The sequence below is a fragment of the Lynx rufus genome, unplaced genomic scaffold, assembly GCF_022079265.1.
Source record: "Lynx rufus isolate CCGP_SWC_20201006 ecotype Redwood Valley unplaced genomic scaffold, mLynRuf1.p SCAF_1, whole genome shotgun sequence".
Classification (NCBI taxonomy): Eukaryota; Metazoa; Chordata; class Mammalia; order Carnivora; family Felidae; genus Lynx; species Lynx rufus.
Window position 1 is genome coordinate 229,614,319 of NW_025814823.1, and position 20,370 is coordinate 229,634,688.

A 20,370-nucleotide genomic window follows, 5' to 3' on the forward strand; every position below is an offset into this window, starting at 1 on the left:
CATTTTTGAGAGAGAGAGAGAGAGACAGAGCATGAGCAGGGGAGGGGCAGAAGGGGGGGGCGACACAGAATCCAAAGCAGGCTCCAGGCTTGGAGCTGTCAGCACAGAGCCTGATGCGGGGCTCGAACTCACGAACCATGAAATCATGACCTGAGCCGATGTCAGATGTTTAACGGACTGAGCGATCCAAACATCCCTTTATTTGCTTAGTAGAAGAATGTGTTTTTAATTTTCTAGGTCTTTACCCATAAAATGTCACCTTTGTCTTATTACACTTTTGAATAGCTTTAGGACATATGCCTCATGGTGCATGATGATTTTAAGCACATAATACTTTCCTTATAAATTCTATGAACATATAGTAATTACTTCATCACCTCTATTTACCTTATTTCACATTCTATCCTTCAAGTCTCCAATTCTAGTTCTTCAATTTCTTTGTAAAATTCATTCTGAGTAAATTCCTTCTTGCCTGAGATATTGCTTGCCAAGTGCTAGACTAAATCATATTTAATGTGTTTGGACTGAGGTTTAGAGTGATGGGTCCAGAGCTGAAGGACAAGAATGAGAAGACTCCGAAGATACTAGAGGCCTTGCTATTGTCAAACTAAGGTTGTTTTCCCTCTAGTGAGTCATTGAATCTAAAGACAGTTGTTGAGTTCCTGGAGGAATGTTTTGCTCTGTATTTGCCTCAAGTATTTGTCAATGGGCTGCAGGTTATAAAGAAATTTAATTTTACCTACCATTTCCTTCTTATCTTTGTTCCCCAAATCACTATGGAGGGGAGGGTGATGCTAGGCTCCAGGAAACTGAGTCTGTAGGTTTCTAGAGGTTAGGCTATTGATAAGATTACCTTTTTTTGGTGTAATTTACTAAGACCTTTGTAAACTGATGGAGACTCTGTCCTGCAGTGATCTCTTATCAGTGAACCCTTTGTTTTCTCCTTCTCTTAGCTTTAGGGCAGGCAGGAGTGTCTGAGGAGTGTCACATTTATCCTACAGGGATGGGGGTGGGGAGGGGTGGGAGGGGGTGGTGGAGGGAGTTTGCAGGGTATCAGTTTGCCTTCTGCTCCCTCGTTATGCTGCAGACTTTGCTCAAAAGAAGGAATTGAATGGGGCTGGGGAATATTGGCTCAAACAACTCAATCAGTGAAAACTGGACTGGAATAAATACTTCATTCTTTTAAATGCAATTTATCTCTGTCAGAAAAGTGTAAAAGGTGTTGTGATGTTGTTTCATTTACAAAATGCAAGGCAGTACTATCCAGATAATTAAGTCATTGTTTGTAAGGTCACTAACAGAGAAAGAAACCAAACAAACAAACGAACAAACAAGTAAATATGCATATGTGGTGTCATTTTTTTTTTCCAAGGAGGGATAAGACCAAGATGCCATTAATATTATCCATAGTAAAATGCTTGTTACTATCTGATAACTAAAAGATTCAATCTCTAACTAATGCAACATGGACAGTTGCACAACAAATCAATCAGATTTACGTTCTGTGAGCTTACAGATATTTAAATAAATTTAAATATATGGTGTTTATCTTAAAATGTGCTTACTAAAAGAAGAAAGTGTACAATTTGACTATAAAAACCAAATGTCTTCCATTGATAATTAGTTTCTTTTGGATTCTGAGAAGAAAAAAAAATCATATTGATTTAAGAAAACTCCTTAAACCTTTTAAAAGCCTATAGTCAAAAACTCAATTTTTTTTAGCAATGATTTTCTAACTTGTGGTACATTAGGCTAGATCATCACGTTCTTCAATACAATGGAATTCAGATTCATTTATGGTAATAAGTATTAAAACTAACTAAATCATCACATTCAGAATAGTATCAGCTGTATTGACTGGATTGATGTAATCTACAGAAAAATTTGCTTTCTGTACATTAGTCGTTACATAGACATAGGTTTGGATTTTCATATCAATATTGCTTACTTACCCCCACTCCAAATAAGCCAAATATACCTCTCTTTACCCTTTCATTTCAAATTCAAGGTTTATATACTTGACACTTAATCTATATTTATAATGAATGAATGCCACCCTTTAATATGATTATATATTTTATCTAGCCTATTTTTACTTGTAAATAAATTTTCCAATTATTGAAATTTATCAGATTATTTCTAAGTGGTTGAATGAGTCACTTCTCAATTAATTTGATTTCACTGTCAAATTGGTCTTCATATAGGCTGTGTACATTTTCCTTGCCAAAAACAGGTAGTGTGTGACCACTTAGGTCCTAAAAAATTGGCCAAAACAAAATTTGAGCAAACTTTTATAAACCTTGCCAATGGAATTTTTGTAATCTATCACATGTATGTTATTATAGTAACATACAGTACATAATATAATATTAAAAACTTACTTTTAATATGAAATTTATATAGTTATCAGATATATTTACACATTTAATATTTTATTTATCTTATCACTATTACTTACACTTGATCACTTCTTAGAAAATTTGAAAATACAACTAATTTATAGTACTTTTTGTAATAGGTCAACTTATAAGATATCAGAAAGTTTACTGTATATAAGTTCGGCTTAAACTCACCTTTCATGAATAATTGAGATAAAAGCTTATGTAGTTCCCTTTTAGAGTTATCAGAAATTACTAACCACCCTATCTCCCTTCTGTAACTTTGCCTGTTTGCTAAATAGATAACTTAGGTTGCAAAACACTCCCCCACCCCTTCTACCAAGATCTGGCCTAGGCAAGACCAACATGCAAAAAGTCACAAACTCACTGCCCCATGGTATCTTAGGTGTCTAACTATGATTGGTCATTTTAAACCTTCTTAGGACAAAGAACTTTAAATTGATAGGTTCCCGCCAAAACTAACATCTGTGGGTCACAATATAATTGGCTACAATGAAATGCTGTAAATTGTAATTGGTTATCTAAATAATTATGTATTCTGATTTGCTAAAATCCATATAAGCTCACTGCTACCTTTGTTCGGGGCCATTCTCTGCAGTTTTCTCCTTAAGATCAGGAGATCAGGCCTGGCCCGGCCGTGAATAAAATCTTGCTTCGCTTCTATTCAGCGTCTGGTGGTTTTTTCGACAGTAACCTGTTTCACTTTTGTATTCTTCCTATTGTGCAGTTGAGATGAATATTTTCTTGTACCTTTTGCCTTGCATGCTATTTTCTTTTTCCAATTACCTTGCGAGAGTTTTGTTACAGTTTACCAGTTAATAAGTGGTTAAATAAAATTGAAACTTATTTTAAGTTTTTATTTATTTATTTTAAGAGAGAGAGAGAGAGAGAGAGAGCGCACAGGGGAGGGGCAGAGAAAGAAGGAGAGAGAGAATCCCAAGCAGGCCCCATGTTGTCAGCACAGAGCTGGATGCAGGGCTCAATCTCACGAACCATGAGATCACGACCTGAGCCAAAATCAAGAGTCAGACACTTAACCCACTGAGCCACCCAGGCACACCAATAAAGTTGAAGTTTAAGTAACATGGGAGTTTATGTCTCTCTCCCAGGAAAGATGAAAGGTACTATGTTTGCATGACATCCTTCTTTAGAGTCTTTCAGGAACTCTACTCCTTTTGGGACACAGTATTTATATTTCTAGTCTGAGAGCCTCATACTCACTGTCTGGATTTGAGACCAAGGCATGGAATAGAGATCAAGAAAAAGAGATGTAGGGACAGCCCCTTTGTTCTAAAAGGAAAACGCTTGGAAGCTGCCAAACTATCTTTCATGTCTGTAAGTAGGTAATTCTTTAACTGCCTGACCTCTGGCTTTAGAAATATAATTACAAAATGTGCCTACCTTCCAAAACTTAAAAAAAAAAAAAAAAAAAGATACCACCTCAAACATGTGAGCAGTTTGATAATTTTGATATGAACTTGTGCTTGATTCTGATATGAACTAAAATCTATCTTGGATCTAGGTGTTGACTTGATCAAGCTCTCATCATGGCATATTATATTATGTTGCTAATTTTATGTTTCCTGACATGGGTATTTATTATATCTATGCAGTCACTTTAAAAAAAAATTTTTTAATGTTTATTTGAGAGAGAGAGAGAGAGAGAGAGAGAGACAGACTGTGAGTGGGGGAGGGGCAGAGAGGGAGACACAGAATCCAATGCAGGCTCCAGGCTCTGAACTATCAGCATAGAGCCCAACTTGGGACTCAAACTCACAAACGGTGAGATCATGACCTGAGTGGAAATCAGACACTCAACCGACTGAGCCATCCTGGCGTCTACATTGACACTTTTTTGAAATTTAGCTATAATTAATTTTTTGCACATCTTTGCCAATGAATATCTGATTTAACCAACTCAAAATTTGTTGGGAAGCTAATATAAACTTGTGGCATTCTCATGGAGCTGGAATGACAAAACACTGGTAGTGATGACCTGTTATGAAATGGTATGTGATAAATAATCTAGGCTTTCGTTTGAGACATACAAAACACAGCCTGTATTCTAGAAAATGTGGTCTTTCCACAACTGGCCCTAAATGGCATGATTATGCTACCTTGCTTTCACGCCCATATTTGAGCTGGTCACTGGACTTTCGAGGTTTATGCAGAATTCAGCAGTCGGTGGCCATAATGAAGGCTCTGAAGCCTTTAACGGATGTTTGACTGCTGATGGATTGCTTCTCCCCTTTGCCCACACCTGGGCACGCTGGCAAGCTGATCAGAAGACCCCAGTGTTCCCTCCTCTGGCATAAACTAGAGATTCAAAGCACACAAGGGGCGCCTGGGTGGCTCAGTCAGTTAAGTGTCCTGACTTCAGCTCAGGTCATGGTCTCACGGTTCGTGAGTTCGATCCCCGCGACTGGCTCTGTACTGACAGCTTGGAGCCTGGAGCCTGCTTCAGATTCTGCCTCCTTTCTCTCTGTCCCTCCCCCACTCATGTTCTCTCTCTCTCTCTCTCTCTCTCTCTCAAAAATAAATAAACATTTAAAAAAATTAAAAAACAAAAAGCACACAAGCCTGTACACATCCTCATGAAGCCTCACCCTGTCCCCAGCCCCTAATCACAATAAGATCCCAGAAGAGTTGCCTTTCAAAGACATTCCATCCTCACTTGACATGCCTGTCCTGCTCTCCCCAGAGTCCTCAAGTATGAGTAGTAGTAATAACCTTTTTCATATCTTCTTGGGGGTCTGTGTGTATGTACAAGTGTGTGTCTAGATGTCATCTTTAGTCACAAAATCCCAACCAGATTTTGGGGGGAGGGTTTATCTGACTCTGAAGGTTGAACATTATAACAACCAGCCCAAATTATGCCGCACCAGCAATAGAATGTGCTTCCACATCTTCTCCCAGGGTTGGTCTTCTAGTAATCCCGCCTCCTTATAGCATTTATACCTGTGCTATTATTATAAGCCCACCATTCCTCACTTCTTTCCAGTGTTTCATTATTTTATTTGCTCTCCATCTTATTACTAAATCTTCCATTTCCCTTTTGCCATTTCTTTCATCCATCTTTTTTTTTTTTTTGACATCTCAATATTACATATACTGTTTGTTCTGCATTGAGAGGCAGCTTTCTCCTTAGCCAAGCAAGGTGTTCCGTACGTGTTCTAGTCAGCCATGTACACTCTTATTTTTTTATTTTCTTTTTTTTTAGTGACTTACCACTAGTTTAACCTGGAATGAGTAAAAGCAGGTAATGTTTGAAATTAATAGACACCCACCAAAGGCTTACACCAGAAAGTCAAATGCCGTCCCTTATTAACTCCACCTACATTAAGGCGACTACAACTGAGGCCTGGAGAATTCCCATTAGCACAGTCAGGATGGTGCTGATTTTCCAATAGAATGTTGCTCAGTGGATATCCAGCTTCATTTGCATTTGTCAGCTTTGATATTAGAGAATTCTCTTAACACTTATTTATTTTTAAGAGCGAGAGAGAGATTGAGAGAGAGAGAGAGAGGACACGAGCAGGGAAGGGGCAGAGAAAGGGAGACACAGAATCCGAAGCAGGCTCTGGACTCTGAACTGTCAGCACAGAGCCCAACGTGGAGCTTGAATGCATGAACCTCGAGATCATGACCTGAGTTGAAGTCAGACGTCCAGTTGATTGAGCCAGCCAGGCACCCTTAGAGAATTCTCTTAATGCAAAGGATTTACCCTCCTAAAGTAGGATTTTTCTTTCATCACATTCCCCTCTGCCTGGTGTATATTAACCTTTCTTTCTTAATATTTGTAGAGCAATTTTTAACAGTGGCCAAAGATCCTACATTCTTAACCACCTGTCTACCATTATTTTAAGTCATCTTCAGAGGGACCTTCTAGTACACATCCCCTGAATCCATATAAACACACATTCACACAGGAAAATGGGGGACGGTCGACCCAGACTATCCATTGGAAATCCCTGCTATGGTCAACTTGTACCTGAACACATAGCATAATAAAGGCACCTTCTTATCCCGGGTATAAAAACTACACTGACAGCAGACACAGTAGAAGCCTGAAGGCTACAGATCTTTCTTGTACAAGTTGCTGTTCTTGAACACAGGCCTGCTTTGCTAAGGCTCAGAATTTCTGGGCGCGGTTACTTTTCCCATGTTTACATTTGCACCTGCTCCATGCAGAGACCTAATGTAGGAAATTTAAAAAAAAAGTGCTTTTGGTGGGGGGAACTTCATGCTGTGATTAGAAAAGAGGGCCTGAGAAGATCTCCTTAATTTGCAGAGAAGAAGCTCCTTTCTAGCAGAATTCCAAAAGAGACAGATAAAGACAGCACATGCCAGGTAGAAGCCCGAAAATGTAAAAATCTAGCGCAACATGTTGAGAAATCCAATCTCAACCTTGACTCAAGAACGAGTCAACAGGTACCTGGAAACCTCCTAAAAGTCCACAGTGCTCTAGAACTGGATGGAACTTAGAGACTCAGCCAACAAGCCTGAGGTCCTTTTGCAGGACAAACATGCAACCACACATATTAACAAACCACTTTAGCACAGGGATGATGGTATTTTTATGACAAATCTTTTCTATGTTTTCTTCTCCCTTCTTAAATGGCTCTGGAGAATACAAGTATTTGATTTACTCATCTGCTACTTGGTTGATGCCAATAACCTAGTAAATGCCAGAAAAGCATAAAAGGGAACCAATTATTCATTACACAGTGTATGCTTTCCTCTTGTAGCATGCTCTTTGCTCTCCTTGCAAATTATACAGTAAGTGTCAGGTCTCCTGACTCTACTCTGAATTTCTCCTTACTGGGAGAAGGCAAACCAGATCCTTGGTGTATTTTGCTCTGGTACATCTGTGCTTTTGTGAAAAAAGACGTAAGAAAAAAATAAGGAGACCTAGCACTATTCCCCTGCAACCTTTTTTTTTTTTCTTTATTTACTACATGAATTATTTAGCCACACTAAAGGAGGGCGTCCTTTGAATCACACAGCTGTAAATATACCAAGAGATGGGTAATACAAACACATCCAAGAAACTGACAGTGAGCTTAACTTATCAGCTTCTTTCTCAAAGCCTGTTGAACGTATCAAAGTCCACATGAGGTATGAACTATACACGAGAGAAGCTCCATCATTACCGGAAGCTTTAATCAGATATAGAGAAATCCATTTCAAAGAAGGATAGTGTAGTAAAAAACTCTAATGTTGAGGCATAAGTGGCGGAATAATTGAAACTCTGTTAAAATAAAATATTTTTAATAAAACAGTTCATGAACTAGTAAATAAAACTGCAGGTAGGACTCTTCTAACTAGAAATAAATTTAGCCTGCTTTTTTTTTAAGTTTATTTATTATTTATGAGAGACAGAGACATCATGAGTGGGGAAGGGGCCCAGAGAGAGGGAGACACAGAATCCGAAGGAGGCTCCAGGCTCTGAGCTGTCAGGGCTTGAACTCACAAACCATGAGATCATGACCTGAGCCGAAGTTGGACGCCCAACAAAGTGAGCCACCCAGGTGCCCCAAATTTAGTCAGCTTTAAAAAACAAACTGAGAGGAAAGAGAGGAAATTTAATCCATCTTGAAACAACTTGTAATATGAAATCTGTTTTTATGGTTTTTCATAAATGTGGCCAAAATTGCCTTTGTTAATGGTTACAGAGAAGAAAAAAAAAAGTTTCTTGATTTTGTAATAAAGGTATAGACATTTTATGAAACTGTTGCAGAGAACTATTTCCTATCTAAGACTTTTGGCATTTTTTATATGTACCAGTCAACATTTCATCACATATAAAATATTAAGATAAACTCCAATAAAAGTTGCAGAGGGGCTCCTGGGTGACTCAGTCGGTTAAGCTTTGGACTTGAGCTCAGGTCATGATCTTGCTGTCTGTGAGTCCGTTGGACTCTGTGCTGACAGCTCAGAGCCTGGAGCCTACTTTTAGTTCTGTCTGTCTGTCTGTCTCTCTCTCTCTCTGCCCCTCCCCTGCTCATGCTCTGTGTCTCTCTCAAAAATAAATAAACATTTTAAAATTTTTTTTAAAAATTGCAGAAATATATTGCATTGGTATTGACTTTCAGTATACTAATTAATGAGGAATAAACACTTATACTATTGTACAAAATACAAAAACTCACAATCTTAATATTAAATAAGCGTCATTAAGGTATTTCAATAACAAATACAATACCTGCCTGAATTTATTTTCATGGTAGTGTTATTCCCTTATATAATAAGTAGAATAATAAGAATTTTTGTGAAAAGGTTGGTCCCCTCTTCAGACTGCATGAGTTGGCTTATTGATGATTTCTGAAACTTTTCCCAGTACCATTTTAATATGCCAAAAGCACACGTATATGATGGCAGTAAGTCTTCAGCGGCAAAATTTTAATCCCAGGCAAATCTAACACCTTAAACACTGCACCGTGGAGCTTTTATGGTAGTGATCCTTAGAAAGAACCTAACTGCCCAAAAGTAGTATTTTTAATAAAACTATTACATACCCATAAAATGAAAGATTAGGATCCTATTAAAATAGTAATGCATGGGGCGCCTGAGTGGCTTAGTCTGTTGAGCGACCGACTTCAGCTCAGGTCATGATCTCACAGTCGGTGAGTTTGAGCCCCACGTCGGGCTCTGTGATGACAGCTCAGAGCCTGGAGCCTGCTTTGGATTCTGTGTCTCCCTCTCTCTGCCCCTCCCCCTTTCATGCTCTGTCTCTCTTTGTCTCAAAAATAAATAAACATTAAAAAAATTTTAAAATAGTAATGCATACATGCATTTATTAAAATTAGAATAGGCCTGTGATAGGTTAAGGGAAAGCAGGGATTTGGGGTACAAGTTAATCTGTATGTATTTACATTAAAAATAATGGGTTGTATTTATTAACAGACTAGTCTGTTAATGAGAATTAGGGTTACATCCGTCTTATTCACTACTTTCTTCCTAGCACTTCTGCTGATGTGTGTCTGAGTTGTGTGTCCTAATGAAGTCCGTATTTCCATCTCATCATAGTCATTTCCATCTGGACTCTTGGTTCTCCTACTTCAGATCAAGGTATTTATCCTAGTTTGCTATGTCTACCTTAACAAAATACCATGGACTATCTGTCATCAATCTGTTTATCTATGTCTCCATGCCTTTCCAAAAGTGGGATAACACATGGACATTCGGTTAAGCTTGAGGGAGAGCCCACAAACTGCAGCTGGGAATTTATATTATAATATCATAAAGAATATTATCAGTTTCTATGTCCATTTCTATTTGGCATAGAGATGACAGTGTCATAATAAAAGAGTTACATTTCACCTCAAAAATCCAATCAATCTCAGCCCGCACACTCACTAGCCCAACTTCTATCTGCACTGGAGCCTGTGTGTTTCTCTCTAGGATCATGCGTCTCTGAGCTCATTTGATCGCCATTGCAATATTGCTATCACTGTGAGTCATACCGTGGTGTGAGAAAGTACTTCACTAATTTTTCTTTTTAAACGTTCTAGTGTCCTTTTGTCATGTGACTGACTTCTGCGATGCCCAGAATACATTTTTCATTTAACTGTTGATGTTGTGGTCTGTATTGAAGTAGACTTCAGATTCATTCACAGATGCCATTTCACTCAAAGCAAGCTTGTTCAAATGCGGAGTCCACAAATGGAAATCTAAGCACCTTCACGACATATGCAGTTTACATGAAAATATCTCATGCAAGGGGTCCTGGTTGGCTCAGTCACAAGACCATGCAACTCTTGATCTTGGGGTCATGAGTTTGAGCTCTCTGTTGGGTGTAGAGACTACTTAAATAAAGAAAAATAACTTTCAAAAAATATCTCATGCATGTCTCTGCTGCATTGAGATCTCACGTACTCCGTTGTCAAAGTAACTTGTAGACTTTCAGATTGAGTCATTGTATAATGCATTTAGGAATCTATGTTATATTATAACATAACAACCACCGTTCTACGCTGCTTCTTTGGGTTTGACTCTTGTACATACCTCACAGAAGGGGCATCATATAGTATGCGTCCATCAATGACTGGTTTATTTCTGTTAGTGCAGTATCTTCAACATTTATCCTGATAAAGATAAATGGTTTGTCCTCAAGTTTATTCATAAAAGAAGGCAAGATTTCCTTCTTTTTTAAGACTAATATTTCATTCAGATAGATGGATAAATGAATATATATATATATATATATATATATATATATATCTTAGGTTTCACCATTCAAAATTAATTAATTCAGAAAATCTACATAATAGAAATAAATTTCTTCCTAAAATAATTTCATGTAAGTCGTTATATTCACAAGACTGACCTCAAAGTATTATTTTAGGCTGCATTTCACATAAGATTAGTTAAATATGTACCTAGTGCTTTTAAAATAACACTTCATTAAACCATTTCAAGAAATCTTTAAAGTACATTTTATTTACATACCCTTAACAAATTAAAGAATTTACTCTGAGTGACAGTGCAATAGTGTGTCTAAATGTATCTCTAATGTGACTTTTGTAGTACTTCGATTATAGCTTAAATATTCTCTTTCCTGTAGCCAGAATTAAGAAAAATCAACCTATAAATTACACATTATATATAGTGTAACATTAAATTGTAAGTGTATATTATTCAAGTATATACTTATAATTATAGGTATTTAAGTATTATTAATACATAGTAAATCATAAGTAATTATAAGTATAATATATAATTATGTATAATGTGTATGTGTGTATATATAGATAAGTAGCTAGTCAGCCATTGTATACGTCAAAGACTTCTGTATTCTACCCTAAAAATTAACTTACTCTTTTTTTTTTATTATATTATTTTATTGTGGAAATGCATCCTAAGGACTGCAGAATTCAGATTTTTAGGACTAAATCTCTGTCTCTTTACCAGCCCTACTCATCCTTCATCTGTAGGCAGAGTGATAATCAGGCCTGGGGAGAATGAAGGGAGGTAAAATATGGAGTCAGAGACTGTAGCACAAGGGTTAACCAAGATGATATAAGCTTAGCCAAGGCTATATATAACCTATTTCACAGGGAAAATTTGAAGAGTTTTATTAAGTGCTTAAAGTAGATCCAGAGGCATTTTATATGCTATATACAGGGGTTGAGTTTGTTAATTTTACTTTGTTTCTGTAGAAAGCATCAGCCACACATATGCATGGACCACGGGTATTACTGAGTCTCCTGTTTGTAAAGATGATATTATTTGAAAAGAACTGTAGGATAAGGAGCAAGGAGTTAGCTGTGTTGAGATGGTCTGGTCTGCAGCTTAATTATAATATTGCCCTTCTACTTAGTTTTGAATGACTTGAAGGTGAGACATGTCATGTTTTTGATATCAGTTTGTCTGTTAGGACTTTGTCTCTTAGATAGCAAAGGGTTATGTATAGAAGATTTAATTCTACTCTTCTGGACCCTTCCATCCTTTTCCAGCTCAATACACTGCTCCATCTTCTATAAATGTCTCATGATTAAAACTGATTGCTTTTCTACATTATGCATCTGTTGCTTTTCTACATTATGATTAATTCTGCCAGCCCAGAGGGCCATCACAAGCTTCTCCTCTTCCTATGGAAAGCCTAGTAGAGTCCTTGAGCCTAAAACATGCACATACCACAGATAAATTCAGACTCAGTAAATGTCCTCAGGTTTGAATTGGTCAAATATCTCAGTTCCACTAGGAATGACCCTTTTAGATATATTTTTTCTTTTTACTTTATTAAAATGTTTACTTATTTCTTTCTGAGAAAGAGAGAGGGATAGACAGCAAGTGGGGGAAGGGCAGAGAGAGAGGGAGAGAGAGAATCCCAGAAGGCTCTGCACCATCAGCGTGGAGCCCCACATGGAACTCGAACCCACAAACCATGAGATCATGACCTTAGCTGAAATCAAAGGTCAGACTGAGCCACCCAGAGGCCCCTATATATATTTTTTCCTTAATTGTATTTTAAGTGTTTGCCATAGGATTGGGGTCTTCAATGGCTTCTAATAACTGAGACATACTTCTTGGAAAGAAACCCAGAATTTATAATTTATTCTCTGACTTAAATATTCTTCTAATGTAAAATCTCTAATGTAAAATATGGAGAATTAGGAATATAAATATTTGGAAAGTAAATGCATGACAATGCATAAATACTTATATTTAAAGCATGCAGAATAGTTTCTGATAATTACAATGCCATATAAATGAGTGCTACTTTCATCTTGTGAATATAGTTCATTCATACTAAGTTCTTTAAGTTGTTAAAATTTATTATTTAACTTTAGGTCAAACATACGAGATATATTTTAGTATATATGTCAAAAAGTAGACCTATACTATAGAGCTTTCAACTAACTAAAGAGGAAATGACAGCTTAAAAAATAGTCCGCTGGAAGGAAAAAGAGTCAGGAGGAAGTAAAGAATAATCTGCCTAAATATACAATACCAAATAAAATAAAGGAAATACGTCAATTTGCCACTTTCACTAATCACAAATTTAAGTGGTTAAACATTTTCCGCTCAAAAACATTTTGTAACATTAGGAAAATTAAGCAAGAGAAAAATAAAAGTAAAAACTTAAAAAAAATGATGAAGTTTAGTCTTTGCTCTTTTATCAGTGAACATTATCCACAAGCTTCAAGAACTTTGAAAACATTTGTTTTCGTGCTGTTCGCTTGGTGTCAAATTTCTCAACGTGTGTTTAGCCCAAATGTCTATTTTTCTCTATTTGGGGGATACAATGGTTGGACATAGGGTTGTGGACCAGTAGTCATTTCTCTCGAAAATTTAAAGGGAATCCATCATTTTCCATATTACATCATTTATTTACAAATGTCAGTGACTAACTTATTGCAGTATTTCAAAGCAATATGTTATTTTCTCATTTTTTCTTGATTTTCGCCATTAAGAATTGTGACATTGTTGAAGTTGTAGTAATATTTGTATTCTGAAAAATGTAAACCAGTTTCAAAGTAGAATACATTTTGAATCTGAAAATCAATTAAGGTATTAGCTGACAATATTAATCTAATAAGGGATTTAAGTGATTCTAAATTGATTTTTAATTTTTGAGAAGACGTTATATGTACTTTACCATGATTTCTAGAATAAAGACTGTGTTTTGGATGTCTCAATGGAATCCTAGATTATTTACCACATACCATTTCTTAATAGCCCATCATTACCAATTTTTGTCATTCCAGCTCCATGAGAATGCCAACAGTTTGTATTACCTTCCCCCCAAATTTTGAATTGGCTAAATCATATACTCGTTGGTAAAGGCACACAAAAATTTAATTATAGCCAAATTTCAAAAAATGTGTATATAGATACAATAAATGCCCATATCAAAAAATATAAAATTATTAGTATAATATAATATGCCATGATGAGAGCTTGATCAAGTCAACACCTAGACCGCAGGTGATAGTGGCTTCAGTGAATCTTAGATGTAAAACTGAATAGAATAACCATTTGCAATAGCCATTTCGTATTGGCTAAGTAAGATCTTTGAAAGATAAGGAGAGTCAGTCATTGGAAGGCATAGAGGGTGAAAGGAAGGGTATTTTGTTGTTAGTTTTGTTAATGTTTTTTGTTTTCTTTCAAGATGGAAAAGAGTTGGCACTGTCATGTATCTAAAAAAAGTATTAGTAAGAGGTCAAAATATTAGAAAAGAGGGTATGTTTGCATTAAACACGATGTAATTTACAATTACCCTGTTAAATCTGAGAAGAGATACAACATCCTGGCAGTGTGAAAGCAACTTTGGGATTTGGGGAACATAGGAAAGACCCCAACAAATTGTGGGTGGCTACACAGCCATATTAAACTTCAAGGGAACATGGAAGTTTGATCTTCCCATGTTCCTGGAGAGAAAAGAAAACCAGACACACCGTAACCACCTCTAATGTCTAAAACAGTGTATGAGATTCAGATGTAGATACCATAGTCTTTCGCTGGTTACATCTTATATACACATCTTCAAATTAACGTCAAAAATCTCTAAAATTATTGCACTGTCCAAACTAGTAACACATCAAGAAATGTGTTTTTCTTCTGAAAACTCCAAGCTGTTTAAGTCACCATGGTCCTCATACTTCCACAATGCCCTCCTCCTCCTTCTTTCAAACACAACACGCTCTTCACAGCTGAGCTTATATATATATCTTTTTGTGTGAAAATGAATTACTTTCCAAATCTTTATGGCAGAGTTAATTATTGTTGTTCATCATGGTGGTGGGTTTTTTTTTGTTTATTATTTTAATAATGCATTTGTTTTAATGTACTCTAAATGTATACTGTGCATTTCTTTATTTGGAAAAGTAAACCAAGAGCTCCTAGAAGCCTAAGAAGCATGTCTTCCTAACCTTTCAAAATATGCCTATCCCCATCGAGAATCTTCCCATCATTACCATTCAAGAAATGTCTATTAAATAAACAAATTAATAATGATGATAATAATAATAATAAACAAATTAATGTATGAGTATATGAAGAAAGTGAGTGGGCACTATTCTGTGAAGGGCATTGAATAAGACGGTGTTACTAAGTTATATTGTCTCTTGAAAAAAATTATTGTAAGCACACTGAAATATGCACAGGTTGCCATTTTAGAGGCATTTACATGATCCTTCAGAATCAGAAGGAAAGGAGAGAGTTTGAGGAGAAGTAAGAAAGTCTTGCCCAAAAGGTGACATACAATCTTGCTCTTATCTCTGCAATATTGTTGAAAGACCTCTGAAGGGAAGGAATCAGCCTGATGTATATATTCATTTCCTAGATTTGCCAGGCAGTATTGGCTTCATAAATTGAATAGTTAATAGTAACACCATTGAATTAAAGTGCAGCATATTAGTAACCATGATTTTAGAAGAAAATTAGTATGTACAGGTATAGCATTTTTTTGATTACTCATTTAGTATTATACCAATTGCAAATATCAGAACACCCAACTAATAGTGGCTAAAGAAATAAATACTTAATTATCCTGCTTCCAGGGAATCTTACAGAAGGTCAACAAATTAACCTATCCCTCTTTTCAACCATTCTTAGTGTTTTGCCCTGAATCTCATTATGCTGTCTCCTCATTCAGTTGCACTCTTCAGTGCAAATTCAGACAGTGCATGGTAAGCAAAGGGGCTTTTCTTCACATGGATCTTTTCTCTCTCAGAAACCCACCAGAAGCCTGGCTTATTGCCTTATGGGAGACAGAAATATGTTCATAGCTGGGACACCTGGGTGGTTTAGTCATTTGAGCATCTGACTCTTGATTTCAGTTCAGGTCATGATCTCAGGGACATGGGAACGAGTCCTGTGTAAGGCTTTGCACTCAGCACAGAGATTCTCTCACTCCCTCTCTGGCTGCCCCTCTCCTTCACTCACACTTGCTGGCTTGCTTGCTCTCTCTCTCTCTCAAAGAAAAAAAAAAATATATATATATATCCATAGCCATGTCTAGTTTGCAAACTAAGCTGAGAAAACAACTATCTGGGAAAGTTGCATGGGGTTATCATTGTCACCCAGCAAAATATTTTGGCTTTATTTTGTTTTGTTTTCATAAGGAAAATGTGAAATGGCCTCTCGATAAGCAAATAATATTGTCTGCCATGAAGAAGGTATGTGATGCTGACTTAAGAAAGAACGAGAAGGTTGAGATGAGTATTGAGGAATTTAGTATCTATTTAGAATCCTCTGTCTGAAAGCCCCGTGGATACTCTCCATGTGTTATCTGATTTGGAATTCTAATCATTCAACATGTTGCTTATTAAGATTGCTCTGATGCATTGGCTGATGCTGATATCCCCTGCTTTTCTTCCTTGTTGCTAGCCGAATCTCTACATCTCAGCCTTGCCCTTCTCTAGATAGGGTAAAACTGAACTGGGTCCTTCATGTGGTGTCCCTGAAGGCAGGGGATGCTGGTTCCTCACTCTGCCTTCCCTTTCCTGGTGAAGGAGACTCTTTCCAGTTAGAGAGTTACTTCTTGGCAATGAGCAACATTGACTTAGAGGTGCTGTGATAAGACAAAAATGAAGCTCCCTCCCCTTTTTGTGTAATTATTGTCAGGTTTTTTGTTTAACTGTGTTGCTGAGGCTTTTAAGTGAAGTCTGGAGTGCTCTTTGTGGATAGCAGTCTGATTATTGATCTTTGTCAGGGGACAGGGGTTAGGGACTCATACTCTGCCATCTTGGAGACACCACCCTCTCCATTTATTAAAGCCCAGGTAAACTTGGCTGTCTGTTATCAAACTATTAATGTACTTATAATATGGTATATTTGATCTACTAATTTGTTAGAATGATGCAAGCTGCTTGTGCAAATAATATGAAAAATTCTCAGTATGAAGTAGAAGTGTTAGCGAGAGCTGCCTCGTTTTTAAACTGATTACCTCAAGGACACATTTTGGTTGACTGGCAACAAAATAAGCATTATTGTAAGAAGAACAAAATGATTAACTGCAAAAAAAGAAGTTTACATCTTATCAGGCATTTGTCTCCTGATAGCTGTAAATACAGGCTGTTTTCTCTTTATAGAGACTGTGCTTCCAAGAAGTTGAATGTGTTCTATTTATATCTCTCTTCTGTGTTAGGCAAGTGTGCAAAATTTTCTAATTTAGTAGTTGAAGGGCTCTACATAAAATGCAATGAAGTTCTCTTATTTCCCTTGAATAGGGAATAATTAAGCAGAGGGCATGAATCTATGAGTCTAGCCAAGAGATATTTTTAAATGTTCTAGAGAATTTTAACAATTGAATGAAGAAAATCGGTAATTCTTGTTATTTTTCTACATTTTAATCTATTTTAAGAGAAAGAATACTGGCATGAAGTTAAATGTTTTATTGTTCACTGTTTCAGAGGCCATTTCTGTAGAGATGCACTCCATACATAAGAATTTGAATTGATACTGAGATTTTATATTCATAGAATCATAGTGTTTACCATTTAATCATGTGAGTGATATTTCTTCTGATAATATATTTACTAGCAGGTGAATATAAACAGGCAATATTATTAACATTTTAATGCTGAGTAAACTGAAGCTCAGAAATGTTAGTTGATTTGTTCACTGTTATATAGCTTGTTAGAAGTAGGAGCAGGACTTGAATCCTAAGACACAATGTATCAAATAATAGGCTTTTTGGTAGAGAAGTGACAAGAGCTGAACTACAGTTAATAATGTATATTGGAGTGCCTGGGTGGCTCAGTTGGTTAGGCGGCCGACTTTGGCTCGGGTCATGATCTCTCAGTCTGTGGGTTGGAGCCCCGCGTCGGGCTCTGTGCTGACCGCTCAGAGCCTGGAGCCTGCTTCCGATTCTGTGTCTCCCTGTCCCTCTGCGCCTCCCCTGCTTGCTCTCTGTCTCTTTCTCAAATAATACACATTCAAAAAATAAAAAAATAATATTGTATTGTGCACCTAAAAATTGGGGTTCTTACTCCAATAAAATAAACTGGTGGCTTTAAAATTTTAAAAAGAAAAGGAATCCTGTTACAGTAAAGCTGACACAATTCTTCCATGGGACACTTGACTAGCACAGTGTACAAAAGAACATACAAAGATATGCAAAAATACATGGTACAAATGTTTACAAATATCCCTTCAGTGACATGATACTTATGAAGGAGTCTTAAGCGTACGCTGCTGGGTGCAGCCATATGCTTGCAGCTATTTGACGGAGATTTTTTTGTTTTGTTTTTTGAGAGAGAGAGAGACAGAGACAGAGAGAGAGACAGAGAGACAGACAGAGAGTGAGTCCGGGAGAGGAATCGGAGAAGAGAGAGAGAATCTTAAGCAGGCTCCATGCACAGTTCAGAGCCTGACACAGGGTTCAATCCCACAGCCGTGGGATCATGACCTGAGCCGAAATCAAGAGCTAGATGTTTAACCGACTGAGCTATCCAGTTGCCCGGTTTTTTGTTTTTTTGTTTTTTGTTTTGTTTTGTTTTGTTTTGAGTGGAGCCAGATATTTGGGAATGAACATATCCTTAGAGAGAAAATACTATTCTCTAAATAAAGGAGTAGGGTCCTAGTTATGCATTGGCTGTGCTCCTCATCTTGGCCAAGTTCAGTTGTACTCATCACTGATTTTCACTTCACTTGTCCAAGGATTTCCTAAGGTATTAAAAGCTTATGGTAATCAATAGATTTATGAAGAAAGAGGCAATCTCATGAAATAGAACCCAAACCTACCTGCTTGGTAAAATGCCAATAGAAATTTAAGTATTTTAAAAATTGGAGGGGCACCTGGGAGGCTCATTCAGTTAGGCATCTGACTCTTGGTTTCAACTCAGGTCACAATCCCATGATTCATGAGTTTGAGCCCCATGTCGGGCTCTATGCTGGAAGCTCAGAGCCTGGAGCCTGCTTGGGATTTTCTGTCTCCCTCTCTCAAAATAAATAAATAAACTTAAAACAATAATTACTTATCATTAATTATACATCAATATTTATAAAATCAATAATTATAAGTATTATAATTCTTATTCATTTACAATTTAATATGTAATATATAATTTGTAGGTTGATTTTCCCTAATTCTAGAGATTCAAAAGAAAAAGTATTTGTTTTAACTACCATTGAAGTACGATGGAAGTCACTTTAGAGACATATGTAGACACACTATTGCAGTTACTCTGAAAAAATTCTTTAATTTGTTAAATATCTGTAAAAAATAATAAAATATTAATGATTGTACCTACATAACAGATTTTTTGAAATGATTCAATTAAATGTTAACATGCTAGGAAAATATGTAACTAATATTATGTGAAATGCCTGCTAAAATAATACTTTGAGGACAGTCTTGTCAATATAATACTTTACATTAAATTATTTTATGAATAAATTTATTTCAAGAAAGTAAAAATACTTCTAAAAGAATATATGTATGTACATATGTGTATCTCTATAAAAAAAATGAGTCTTTGGCGCCTGGGTGGCTCAGTCAGTTAAGTGTCCAACTTCGGCTCAGGTCATGATCTCAAGGCTCATGGGTTCGAGCCCCGTGTTGGGTTCTGTGCTGACAGCTCGGAGCCCAGAGCCTGCTTTGGATTCTGTGTCTCCCTCTCTCCCTGCCCCTCCCCCGCTCATGCGCTGTCTCTCTAAGTTGTTTCATCACTGATGAATTGGAAAGATATGCATCCTCAAAATATACAAGAAAATAGATCTCGGGTAATGCTTTTCTTATTTGTTTATTTTTTTTAGCAGACAGTCCATGATGCATCTTAATTTGTTCATGTACATAACTAAAATTTTGACATAACAACTAACACATGCTATTTGATTTAAAGGTAGAGTGTTGCATCCTAATGGCACCGAAATAGTACAAACCACCAAACTGGTGGGGACCTTATAAAATGTTACCTATGAGTTAAAGTAAAAAAAAAAAAAAAAAACTGCAAGAATAATACAATAGTAGAGTTGCTTTTCTCTTTTTTCTCTACCAAACTTCTTATATATGGAAGCAAATGGATATATTTGAAAATTAAATAAGATTTAATATTTTGGCACAGTTCATACAGTCATTGGATTGGTGATCCACATTGACAAGTTCATATTTTAGAAGGAAAACACTGAAGTCTTACATTTATCTGGTTTAATATTATATTCTCATGGTCATTCTTAGAAGCTTCTCTAATAATATTTTGCTTATGAAATTTCTTCTTTCTTTTTTTTAATGTTTATTTTTATTTTTTGAGAGAGAGAGAGAGAGAGACAGAGCATGAGGGGGGGAGGAGCAGAGAGAGAGGGAGACACAGAATCTGAAGCAGGCTCAAGGCTCTGAGCTATCAGCACAGAGCCCTACACAGGGCTCAAACTCGCAAATCATGACATCATGACCTGAGTTGAAGCCAGACGCTCAACCGACTGAGCCACCCAGGCGCCCCTAAATTTCTTCTTTCTATTCTACTTACAAAGATGATGTATGTATCAGCAAGTGATACTTGTTCCTTATGTTGCTAAGCTA